At 41.3% G+C, this 13,272-nt stretch overlaps 1 pseudogene; it reads right to left on the bottom strand.

Moving 5' to 3' along the window:
* Positions 1-5,293: 5,293 nt before the first annotated feature.
* On the bottom strand, positions 5,294-7,679 carry LOC124032964 (annotated as a pseudogene).
* Positions 7,680-13,272: the final 5,593 nt, after the last annotated feature.

Below are 13,272 nucleotides of genomic sequence, written 5' to 3'. Positions count from 1 at the left end.
AGTGTGCCTCTGGTCCTGGCTATCTGTAAATGAAAAAGAAAACAAGAAAACGGTTTGCTTAATATAAGGAATGTGAAATGATTTATACTTTTACTTTTGATAGATAAGTGTATTTAAAACCAAATACTTCTATATATTTTTTCTCAAGTAGCATTTTGCTGGGTGACTTTCATTTTTACTTGAGTCATTTTCTATTAAGGTGTTAACTTTTACTCAAGTATGACAATTGGATACTTTTCCCAACACTGGATTTATCGTCAAGTGTGAGCATGGTTGGTGAAGGTGTCAGAAATTATAAAATACTAGAGTCACTTACTTAGCATATTCCCCTATAAAAGGATTAATATTAAACTGAATAATGGCTTAGTCAAATGATTGCACTTTCATGAAAATTAACCTATGCCAAATAAGATTCTTTCGAGATAAGCCTCGATTTAGCCATCTTATGCATTGGCAACATATAAAGACAGCCAATGGTTCAGAAGGAATGCAATAATTATGATACACCACAGAATGGGATTGTCAACAGAGTGCCTTCATTGGTCAAATAGACACAACCTCTACAAGTGTAGTCACACAACCATCTCTGTTACATATTAATGTATCCAAGAAATATCTATAGTGCGGACAACACTTTTTCGAGTCTGAAATGACAGAGGATTTGGTGTGCTGTCCTCTTTCTGAGAGGGGGCTGACAGGCACCTACGCTATAAGAGATGGAGGCGTTATATGTGTTTCCCATGCGTTGGCAGTGTTACATGTTGTTTCTAGTGGGAGCATTCTGCCTTGTGTTTTGACACAGATAGTCTAAAGGTGTGAGCTTGCTCCCCTTGTGTGGGTGAATTGACCTTGAGTTACAGACCTGAGCCTGTCCACGTACCAAAGGAGCTAAACCACTATATTTACACTTAGACAGACAAGTAAGACAAATCTCACTATTCCAAGGCAACAGAGTTTAAAAGATTTGAGTCCACCCCCGTGCAAGGTATAAGAAAGGTCCTTGTCGGATTAAAGCAATCATATATGGAGCAATACCCTTATGATAATATCTATACGTGCAGAGGATAACAGAGCTGGGGCAACCCTTCTTGGCCACTAAATCAAAAGGGAGAACAGATGAGCATGTTGACTTTGCAGACTCTTGTGTTCATTGCTGATTTCATTGACTATCTCTGCCTCTAAATTTCATTTCTTACTGTGTGTGTGTGTGTGTGTGTGTGTGTGTGTGTGTGTGTGTGTGTGTGTGTGTGTGTGTGTGTGTGTGTGTGTGTGTGTGTGTGTGTGTGTGTGTGTGTGTGTGTGTGTGTGTGTGTGTGTGTGTGTGTAAACTAGTGTATATCTGAATGGCATGCGTGTTACCCCTGAATATTTATGTTTGACTGTAATTTTTGTATTTGTCATGCTCAAAATAGATGATACAACTTGTGGAGAGGTAGAACTTGATCTGGAAGGGTTCAAAGGCAGTGTGATCTTTTCAATGCGACTAAACTGAATAGAAGAAAAATACAGGACAACTGCCATCGATAAATTGATAGTGTAATGTTTATTTGAATTCTAATGGTTTTATATTGTGTGAATGTTAAATTGTTACTGTTGTTGAAAAGTTGAAAGACTTTAATGAGATTTGATTTTGAGATGTACTGTACAAATGTAATCTCTTAATTGTCTCCCCTTTTCACCTTCTAATTTGCTTGGGTACTGTAGCGTTTTATAATGCAATAATATAATAATACAATAACAACAACACATTTTTCCTCATTTCAAAAGAGCACAGATTATTTGATCAACTAATTGACGATTTAATCTGAACATTTCATGTAATCTAATTCAACATCATTTTGGTGATACATTTGCCCTCCCTTCTTCCCTCCCCTGGATGCCTGCAATGACTTACATCAAATTACTTTTTTATAGATGATCTAATCTTGTCCACCGCACAGTAACAATAGCCTTAAGCTGTCACTCTTTGCACCTTTCATCCTGGCCACAAACATCTAAGAGGGCTATGTTGATGTAGAATAATCTATTCTCTTAATGAGTGAAGTAGCTTCCAATGGTATACTATCTTTGTCCTCCCAAACCTACTATTGGTTTTGGCTCATGACCAAACAGAAAATGACTCATCTGACTTTGTCTGTATTCTTCATGTGATTTGATTAGAATCTCTCTTTGCGCATCTGAATATCTCAGATTTTGATGGCATTATCTCTGACAAACATCTTTAACAGAGCCACAGCAATGTCCTCTGAGCGGTTGTGAGTCATTGATTGAAATGGTAGATAAAGGCCATCATTTTAGATGTCCATTTGGGAGACCAAGAGGGAATGTTATGTGGTCTGAGAAAATCTAATTTAGGAAACCTGCCACTATGGCCATAATCATATTCAGGTTAAAATAGAAGTGATACAACAGGTGAAATACTTTTGTCTGGTGCTTTGGCAAATGTGGCACACATAATCCTATATGCCACCCTTCATATAGGATGACATTTACTTAATGATTTGGGGTGCCCTTATAAAGGGTCTGAAGGCCTTATAAGATAAACGTTGTTTAAAGTGTGACCTAACATGCTGACCAGACCGCTTGGGCACATCCACATGCACCATTGCACACCTGTTGATTTTTCCACCCACACCAGATGCGATCAGGACATGCAGGTTGAAATATCAAAACGAACTCTGAACCAATCACATACATTTGAACTCAGTTTCTCACAATTCTTGACATTTAATACAATTAAAAATTCCCTGTTTTAGGTCAGTTAGGATTACTACATAATTTTAAGAATGTGAAATGGCAGAATAGTAGTAGAGAGAATGATTTATTTCAGCTTTTATTTCTTTCATCACATTCCAAGTGGGTCAGAAGTTTACATACACTCAATTAGTATTTGGTAGTATTGCCTTTATATTGTTTATCTTGGGTCAAACGTTTCGGGTAGCCCTTCCACAAGCTTCCCACAATAAGTTGGGTGGATTTTGGCCCATTCCTGATGTAACGGAGTCAGGTTTGTAAGGCCTCCTTGCTCGTACATGCTTTTTCTGTTCTGTCCACAAATGTTCAATTGGAGTGAGGTCAGGTCTTTGTGATGGCTACTCCAATACCTTGACCTTGTCCTTAAGCCATTTTGCCACAACTTTAGAAGTATGCTTGGGGTCATTGTCCATTTGGAAGACCCATTTGCGACCAAGCTTTAACTTCCTGACTGATGTTTTGAGGTTGATTCAATATATCCACATAATTGTCTTACCTCATACCTTTTTTTTCAGAGGTCTTGGCTGATTTCTTTTGATTTTCCCATGTCAAGCAACGAGGCACTGAGTTCAAAGGTAGGCCTTGAAATACATCCGTAGGTACACCTCCAATTGACTCAAATTATGTCAATTAGCCTAACAGAAGCTTCTAAAGCCATGACATAACTTTCGGGAATTTTCCAAGCTGTTTAAAAGGCATAGTCAACTTAGTGTATGCTAATTTCTGACACACTAGAATTGCGATACAGTGAATTATAAGTAAAATAATCTGTAAACAATTGTTAGAAAAATTACTTGTGTCATGCACAACGTAGATGTCCTGACTTGCCAAAACTACTGTTTGTTTATAAGAAATTTGTGGAGTGTTTGAAAAAATAGTTTTAATGAACCCAAACCTAAATGTATGTGAACTTCCAACTTCAACTGTTTGTTGTGAAACTGTTACATATCACTTGTTAGATATTACTGCACTGTCGGAGCTAGGAGCACAAGCATTTCACTACACCCGCAATAACACCTGCTAAACACGTGTATTTGATCAGTAAAATTAGATTTGAAATACTCCTTTGCCTCCCACCCCCACAGATGATCCTGCAGGTGAAGAAACAGGATGTGGAGATCCTGAGCTGGCATGGTTACACATGGTCTGCTGTTGTGAGGCTGGTTAGACATACTGCCAAATTCTCTAAAACGATGGAGACGGCTTATGGTAGAGAAATTAACATTCAGTTCTCTGGCAACAATCCTGCAGTCAGCATGCCAATTGCACACTCCCTCAGAACTTGAGACATCTATGGCATTGTATTGACAAAACTGCATATTTTAAAGTGGCCTTAATGCCCCCTAACACAAGGTGCACCTGTGTAATGATCATGCTATTTAATCAGCCACATGGATCTGCCACATGGATTTATCTTGGCAAAGGAGAAATGCTTACTAACAGGGATGCAAAAAAAAAGTGTGCTTAAAATTAGAGCGAAATAAGATTTTTGTGTAATGGAACATTTCTGGATTTTTTTATTTCAGCTCCTGAAACCAACACTTTACAAGTTGCGTTTATATTTGTGTTCTGTGTAGCTCACAATAGCAGCAGAAGAGTAGCAGAATGAATCATGCAATAAAAAAAAATGTTTTCATTAACCGAATTGCAGACCGGTTTGAGCTGTCTTGCCAAGTCCTATGGTTATTGCCATGCCATTAGTTGACTATACAACACAACAGATCTGGGACCAGGCCAGTGTTTCAAATTACTGGTATGAATGCGGTCATTGACAGGATCTGAACTATCAGAGCAAATGTTTGCCACGCTCCCAGAGGGTGTGTAACTTCAAGGAGTGGTCCTACGAGGTCGACCTGAAAGGCTGTCCATCTGGGGCCATCCCCTTCATCATACCTGTTGCCAAAAGCCGACTGCATCAAATGCAAGACAGACAACTTCAACTATGATCGCATAAGCATGGCAACACCCAGCTGTGTAGTTAATCCACTAGTTAATGTATAGAGTTGAACCGTGGCTGCTCCAACACCCTATGTAAAGCAAGTCGGACTATTTTATGATACTGTTGTCATCATTGATGTGCTCAAAGAATAAAACACTTTAGTCAAAGTATTTCTTTTTAAATTACTCAAGTATCAAAAGTAAATGTAATTGCTACAATACACGTAAGTATCAAGTAACAGTATAAATAAGACAATTATATTAAACAAACCAGAGCCACGTGTTCTTTATTTATTGATACCCAGGGGCACAGTCCAACACTAAGATATAATTTACAAATGAAGCATGTGCTTAGTGAGTCCGCCATAGAGGCAGTAGGGATGTTCTCTTGATAAATGTGAATTAGACCATTTTCTTTCCTGTTACACGTTCAAAAAGAAACAAGTACTTTTGGGTGTCAATGAAAATGTAGAGTAAAAAGTACATTATTATTTTATTTAGCAATGTAGTGAAGTAAAACTTCTGTAGCTCAGTTGGTAGAGCATGGCGCTTGTAACGCCAGGGTAGTGGGTTCGATCCCCGGGACCACCCATACGTAGAATGTATGCACACATGACTGTACGTCGCTTTGGATAAAAGTGTCTGCTAAATGGCATATATTATTATATTATTAAAAGTAGTCAAGATATAGTAAAGTACAGAACAAAAGAAAACTTAAGTAGTACTTCCCAGTATTTTTATACCACTGTGACTATGGGTCATTTATCATAAATAGACCTAATATGTCACAGAAAATAATTGTGAATTTGCACAAAACACCCTTTGGAGCTCATCTGTGGTAAAGCAGCACACTAGTTTTAGCCGCTTAACACCTCATGGACATTTGAAGGAAATTGATGCAAAACCACACATACAATACTGAGGAAGCCACCAGTCACATCACCGATAATTATTATAAACATTTTGTAGGCCTGACCACAAGGGTTGGATTCTGGACACTCACATTTTTAATAATGATTTAAGACCAATGTAATTGACAGCTGTGGGCACAAAAAAAATATGTAAATCACTAATCAAAACAAGTGGAAAATTGCAAAAACCATAATGCAGAATGTCAGAAAACAAAACATAGAAAATTCCTCACGCATGCATACTTTCAAAAAAGGTCAAAACAAATCTCTGTCATATACCTTTTTTCCCCCTTGCATGAGTTCTCGTAGCAAGGCACCGGTGAAGTATATGTGCATACACTTTCTTGAATTGAACCTCTGTACAGGAATTAAACTACATATGCAGTGTCTATAACACCTGGTTGAAACCATTGTGGGAGTATTATTTCTTATTCATTTACTCTTGATACATAGTCAAATCAAGTTTATCTTTTGGCAACTTCAGACCATTTCTTATTCTCGCTCTACAGAAAAACAAAAACATATATTTTATTGATCTCAACAACAGTCATAGTTGAAGGTCTAAGTGTGGGGGAGACTAGCCAGCGTACTTGTTGCGGATGATCTCGCCCCCGCCTCAACCTCCTCGTAGAGCCACTTGCGGTCACAGCGGCACTCCACGCCACACCTGCGAGAGCTGCACTCCGTTGGCAGGGTTAAAAGCAGCCCTTGCAGTCCGCATCCAGGCAGTCACACATGTCCTTGCCGCAGGAGAGCAGGCGCCCTTTGCTGTCATACACTTTGCTCTTTGCCCCTATAGTCTGTCTGCAAATACACAAAAACGGAACGCATGACAGCCCTGTCCGTTTTCTCTGACCTGCCTCCTGCAAGTAACTAAATTCTGAGTCTTGCACCATTTACAGAATGACACTGCTTTCTGCTGGATTACCTTCTCCCTTACACTAATTTTCACTGACTAGACTCTCCGGTAAAAAAAGGCAACCATTTGAAACGCATTAATGAAAACAAGCATACATTGCAGCCTTTGAGGAAAGTAGCAGAGCAGTGCACTAATGCAGTGATGGATTCTGGAAACATGTGTCCACTCTTACCTGTCAGTGTTTGAGGAGACTCCTCCTCGTTGTCTTCTGCCATCACCTCTTCCCTGCAAAAACAAAAAAAAATAACTGAGTGAATGTTGATGACAGGGGGAAGTATGCTCTTGTGCATTTGAAAAAAGCCCCTAAAAAACAGCACTTAACTGTGCAAAAATTCACAAACTCCCTATATGCAGCAACAGGATTTACACTAACATTCATTTAAACATCATTGAGGGGTGATTTACCAAAAAAAGTAAAGTATGAAATGTACGCGAGCTGAGAAAACATGAGACACACCGTGCCAGTATCCCGGGTACTCTTCAGCCTTGCTCTTCTCCAGCGCCTTAGCCCCCTCACAGTCTGATGGTGCCCCGAAGCGATTAGCCGCATTTGTGTCTTTGGTCCTTATCCCCCTTTTTCGTAATTCAGGCTGCAATGTTTTTTAACATGCATCTTATAGTCTAGTTGAATAAAAAAATAAAAGACAGTAGGCAAAGCTCGATGGAGCAACTATGAAACCATATATTATCTTTGATGAATCAGCACCGAAAATGGTGGGCACTGCATCTTCCCTAAGAAACTGTGCCATTGTAGTCTCGAAAACAATCTGGGTTAAAATGCTCTGAGCAGAGGCAAGTGTTAGGTGTAGGGATGAAGTTTTTCATCCTCAAACTTTGACCCAATGGTTGGCACGCTGAGGTTTACTGATGGGGAACCTAAGAACAACAGGACAATAAACACTGCTTAACACAAGCAAGAGCAGCTGACACATGCATTCCCTCTCTCGCACGTATAAACACACCTAATTTAGCTAGCTTGCTAACTAGACTCAACAGCCACTATCTAGTTAGTTGGCTAACAACTAGCGACAACAACATTTGAAGAAAGAGTTTGCTAACGATAGTTTGAAGTCCTTTACTCCTTACCTGTAAAATCTTATTTCTGACCCTTTGATAAACTTGTTGGTGCAGCCGTTTACTGCACAAGTGACAGGCATGATGAACCTCCTGCTCGTATGGTCTGATGCCAATTTATTTAGTAACAATACAAACTATCAGAAGCGCGCTTCCACAACTCATGTGATTCTTCTTCTATTATATAATAGCGGTCTGCAAACAAACGTTTGCCGCCACCTACTGTGCTGGAGTGTGTAGTCAAATCACGGTTTACAACATTAGCGCCACATGTCTAAATCCTCTTACCTAACTCAGTACTTCTGATAAAATAAAGAGCCCTACGAACTTCCAATAGACCCTTCCCAATCACCAATATTCCTTCCAAACCCCACCAACCTCAATGACCCTACACTTCAATCTTTCCCTCTCTTCAACATACTTACAACAATGTAACACATGCTCCACCATTTCATGACCATACACTCCTGAGACAAACCATTCACATGCTTGCCAACCAGCTGTAATGACGAGTGCAATGTCCTAGGCGCAATGGAGCAAACACCTCCTCTTCCTTCCTAATCAGACCTATGAATCTTGGTCCACCGACCTTTCTTTGGAGGGCATATTCTGTAAATGCCAGCTCTTGTGTTCAGAGTCCCATCACTTCTGCCACACATCTATCAAAATGGCTCTAATCTTACATTTCGCCTCACCTCTAACCAGTGGAACATTAGTATCAATTATATCTTGTTTTAACTGGTCTACAATTGAATTCTCTTCCAAACCCGAATGGGCTGGGACACAGCAGAATCTCACTACCACACCCAGTCTCTCAATTCTGCACAATAACCTTATTACTTCCAATAGTAGGCCACTCCTATTAGATTTTCCAGATGATAAACAATCCAATACAGACAGGGAATCTGAAGCCCACCATAATTCTGACAAGTTGTATGTCCTCCACCCACTAGAGGGCAACTACTATCGCCAACAGTTCAACTGAGTATACTGACAATTTGTCTATTAGTCTTCAAAATATCTGCACATCAAATTCAGGAACGAAAACACCCGCTCCTGAGCGACCCACTATCTGGGTCCTTGGATCCATCTGTGAATAGTGCAAAAAAAATGCATAAAATCTTCTACCAATGTACTTGTCAATCAGTTTCACTACATCATTGACTTCTGACCAAGCTTTCCTTTTCTCTACCAAGGTTGGATCAACAACAGGATCTGGGAGTAACCATGGAGGAACATTCTCTATCACCACAGAAGGGCCAACCTCAAACCACTCTCATCAGCAAGCATTTCCAACTGTCCAACCAAAACCACTGCCGTATATATTCCCCCCCAAGCAGACACATCGATGGCTCTGAACAAACTTTATTTGACTCTTTGCAAACTGGAATCCATTTATCCGGAGGCTGCATTCATTGTAGCTGGGGATTTTAACAAGGCTAATCTGAAAACAAGACTCCCTAAATTTTATCAGCATATCGATTGCGCAACCAGGGCTGGAAAAACCTTGGATCACTGCTATTCTAACTTCCGCAACGCATATAAGGCCCTGTCCCGCCCTCCTTTCGGAAAAGCTGACCACGACTCCATTTTGTTGATCCCTGCCTACAGACAGAAACTAAAACAAGAAGCTCCCGCGCTGAGGTCTGTTCAACGCTGGTCTGACCAATCTGATTCCACACTCCAAGACTGCTTCCATCACGTGGACTGGGATATGTTTCGTATTGCGTCAGACAACTACATTGACGAATACGCTGATTCGGTGAGCAAGTTCATTAGAACGTGCGTTGAAGATGTCATTCCCATAGCAACGATTAAAACATTCCCAAACCAGAAACCGTGGATTGATGGCAGCATTTGCGTGAAACTGAAAGCCCGAACCATTGCTTTGAATCAGGGCAAGGTGACCGGAAACATGACCGAATACAAACAGTGTAACTATTCCCTCCGCAAGGCAATCAAACAAGCTAAGCGTCAGTATAGAGACAAAGTAGAATCTCAATTCAACGGCTCAGACACAAGAGGTATGTGGCAGGATCTACAGTCAATCACGGATTACAAAAAGAAAACCAGCCCAGTCACGGACCAGGATGTCTTGCTCCCAGGCAGACTAAATAACCTTTTTGCCCGCTTTGAGGACAATACAGTGCCACTGACACGGCCCGCAACTAAAACATGAGGACTCTCCTTCACTGCAGCCGATGTGAGGAAAACATTTAAACGTGTCAACCCTCGCAAGGCTGCAGGCCCAGACGGCATCCCCAGTCGCGCCCTCAGAGCATGCGCAGACCAGCTGGCTGGTGTGTTTACGGACATATTCAATCAATCCCTATCCCAGTCTGTTGTTCCCACATGCTTCAAGAGGGCCACCATTGTTCCTGTTCCCAAGAAAGCTAAGGTAACTGAGCTAAACAACTACTGCCCCGTAGCACTCACTTCCGTCATCATGAAGTGCTTTGAGAGACTAGTCAAGGACCATATCACCTCCACCCTACCTGACACCCTAGACCCACTCCAATTTGCTTACCGCCCAAATAGGTCCACAGACGATGCAATCTCAACCACACTGCACACTGCCCTAACCCATCTGGACAAGAGGAATACCTATGTGAGAATGCTGTTCATCGACTACAGCTCGGCATTTAACACCATAGTGCCCTCCAAGCTCGAGACCTTGGGTCTCGACCCCGCCCTGTGCAACTAGGTACTGGACTTCCTGACGGGCCGCCCCCACCCAGGTGGTGAGGGTAGGCAACAACATTTCCACCCCGCTGATCCTCAACACTGGGGCTCCACAAGGGTGTGTTCTGAGCTCTCTCCTGTACTCCCTGTTCACCCACGACTGCGTGGCCACTCACGCCTCCAACTTAATCATCAAGTTTGCGAACGACACAACAGTGGTAGGCTTGATTACCAACAACGACGAGACGGCCTACAGGAAGGAGGTGAGGGCCCTCGGAGTGTGGTGTCAGGAAAATAACCTCACACTCAACGTCAACAAAACTAAGGAGATGAAACAGCAGAGGGAACACCCCCCTATCCACATCGATGGAACAGTAGTGGAGAGGACAAACTGAATTGGTCCACCCACACAAACAGCATCGTGAAGAAGGCGCAGCAGCGCCTCTTCAACCTCAGGAGGCTGAAGAAATTCGGCTTGTCACCAAAAGCACTCACAAACTTCTACAGATGCACAATCGAGAGCATCCTGTCGGGCTGTATCACCGCCTTGTACGGCAACTGCTCCGCCCACAACCGTAAGGCACTCCAGAGGGTAGTGAGGTCTGCACAACGCATCACCGGGGGCAAACTACCTGCCCTCCAGGACACCTACACCACCCGATGTCACAGGAAGGCCATAAAGATCATCAAGGACAACAACCACCCGAGCCACTGCCTGTTCACCCCGCTATCATCCAGAAGGCGATGTCAGTACAGGTGCATCAAAGCTGGGACCGAGAGACTGAAAAACAACTTCTATCTCAAGGCCATCAGACTGTTAAACAGCCACCACTAACATTGAGTGGCTGCTGCCAACACACTGACTCAACTCCAGCCACTTTAATAATGGGAATTGATGGGAAATGATGTAAAATATATCACTAGCCACTTTAAACAATGCTACCTAATCTAATGTTTACATACCCTACATTATTCATCTCATATGTATATACAGTACTCTATATCATCTACTGCATCTTTACGTAATACATGTATCACAAGCCACTTTAACTATGCCACTTTGTTTACATACTCATCTCATATGTATATACTGCACTCAATACCATCTACTGTATCTTGCCTATGCCGCTCTGTACCATCACTCATTCATATATCTTTATGTACATATTCTTTATCCCCTTACACTTGTGTCTATAAGGTAGTAGTTTTGGAATTGTTAGCTCGATTACTTGTTGGTTATTACTGCATTGTCGGAACTGGAAGCACAAGCATTTCGCTACACTCGCATTAACATCTGCTAACCATGTGTATGTGACAAATAATATTTGATTTGATTTGGCCTTGTCTATTAGTATATTCCCAACAGTCATCTAGAACAGTAGCAGTGGGATGGTCAACCTCACAGCCTAACCCAATAAGCTAATACATATTTTTTTCCGCTGTTTTTCCAAAGGCATCTCACCTGCCCCCAGAAGTAAGAAACATAAGGATATTGATTTAAAATGCATCATTACGTATCCTTAAAAACATATATAAAACTATGTACTGGATTTTGTCCAGCCTCTGAAGCCAAGTTTTCGCCGCTGTTTCATAAACTATACACCAGTAATCAATTGTCGTCCTGATCAGAGCTCTATTAAATATCCATCAACGATTGTTTGCATCCTACTCATAACCATACACCGAACGCATAAGATCCACCACCTTCTTACACTTTGTTTCAAAATTTATGACATGCTCTTCCCATGTATATCGCTCATTGAACCATAGACCTAAATATTTGTACTTAAAAACCCTCCCCATAAACTGTCCATACAGAAACAACGGTATATTATCAGCAACTTTCTTCTTCGAGAAGAACATACAGCAAGATTTCACCGCTGACATTTTAAAACTGAACCATCTTTCAACATCTATTATAGCTTGTTGAATAGATTTGGTCACATGAGAGATATTCCTTCCCCTCTTCCAAATAGCTCCATCCTCATCCACTGAGATGCAGTGCCTTAGACCGATGGAACCGCTTCAGAAGTTCCAGCTTGGCAGGCTAACGTTATTTGGCTAATTGATTTGCTAGCTATCACACAGTAAGCATATATTAATAAATTATATACATGCCAACACAATTTACTGTAGCTACCGGTGGCTGAAAACACAATCCCCGCGGGATGAACGAGTGTAAGGGCGAGCCATTAAAAAAAAAATCCATCCGTTTTTTTTCTTCACAACAAATCAATACAGGAAGTACATGTGGGTTTAAAAGCACGAATCATTCCTTCCTCACCTTGCAAGTGTGTACTCGTCAGACGGCACCAGCAGTGTCCAATTAATTTGAGGGCTGAGGGTTTGTCTTTTAAATGTTTGGACTGAAGCCCATTGTTTCCTTTTGATTTAACCAGGCAAGTAAGTTAAGAACAAATTCTTATTTACAATGACTGCCTACCGGGGAACAGTGGGTTAACTGCCTTGTTCAGGGGCAGAACGACATATTAAACTATAATATTTTTCTATGGCATTCGGTAACCAAAGCAATGCTCCTTTTCGCCGCCTGGAGGATGAGCATGGTTCCAGACCACCATGACCTCTGTGATCCAACATGGAAATATATTCTTTGACCGTGTTTTCTTTCTGCTCTGCTTTTCGTATTTATATTTTGATGTGAATTGTCTGTAATTTGTCACCCAGGGCTCATCTGTAGAAGAGACATTGGTCTCAGTATGACTCCCTGATAAAATAAAGGTTAAACAAATTAAATAAAACCATGGCAGGAATGATATCGTTTGCTAAATCCCCACATATTCCAGAAATACTGTCGCGTTCAGAACAACTGGGAGCTTGGAACTCGGAAATAACGGACTTCAGTGCGTTCAGAACAACTTGAAACTCGGAAAAAAACTAACTTTGAATTTTGGAATTCCAACTCCAGAACTCGGGCCTCTTTCTATATCTCCACATGAAGATCACCGAGGTCATAATTTGACCTCGTAGTTTTCC

The sequence above is a fragment of the Oncorhynchus gorbuscha genome, linkage group LG04 (assembly GCF_021184085.1).
Source record: "Oncorhynchus gorbuscha isolate QuinsamMale2020 ecotype Even-year linkage group LG04, OgorEven_v1.0, whole genome shotgun sequence".
In the NCBI taxonomy this organism is placed as follows: domain Eukaryota; kingdom Metazoa; phylum Chordata; class Actinopteri; order Salmoniformes; family Salmonidae; genus Oncorhynchus; species Oncorhynchus gorbuscha.
The sequence above is the reverse complement of the archived record's forward strand: the minus strand, read 5'-3'. Positions and strand labels throughout refer to the sequence as shown.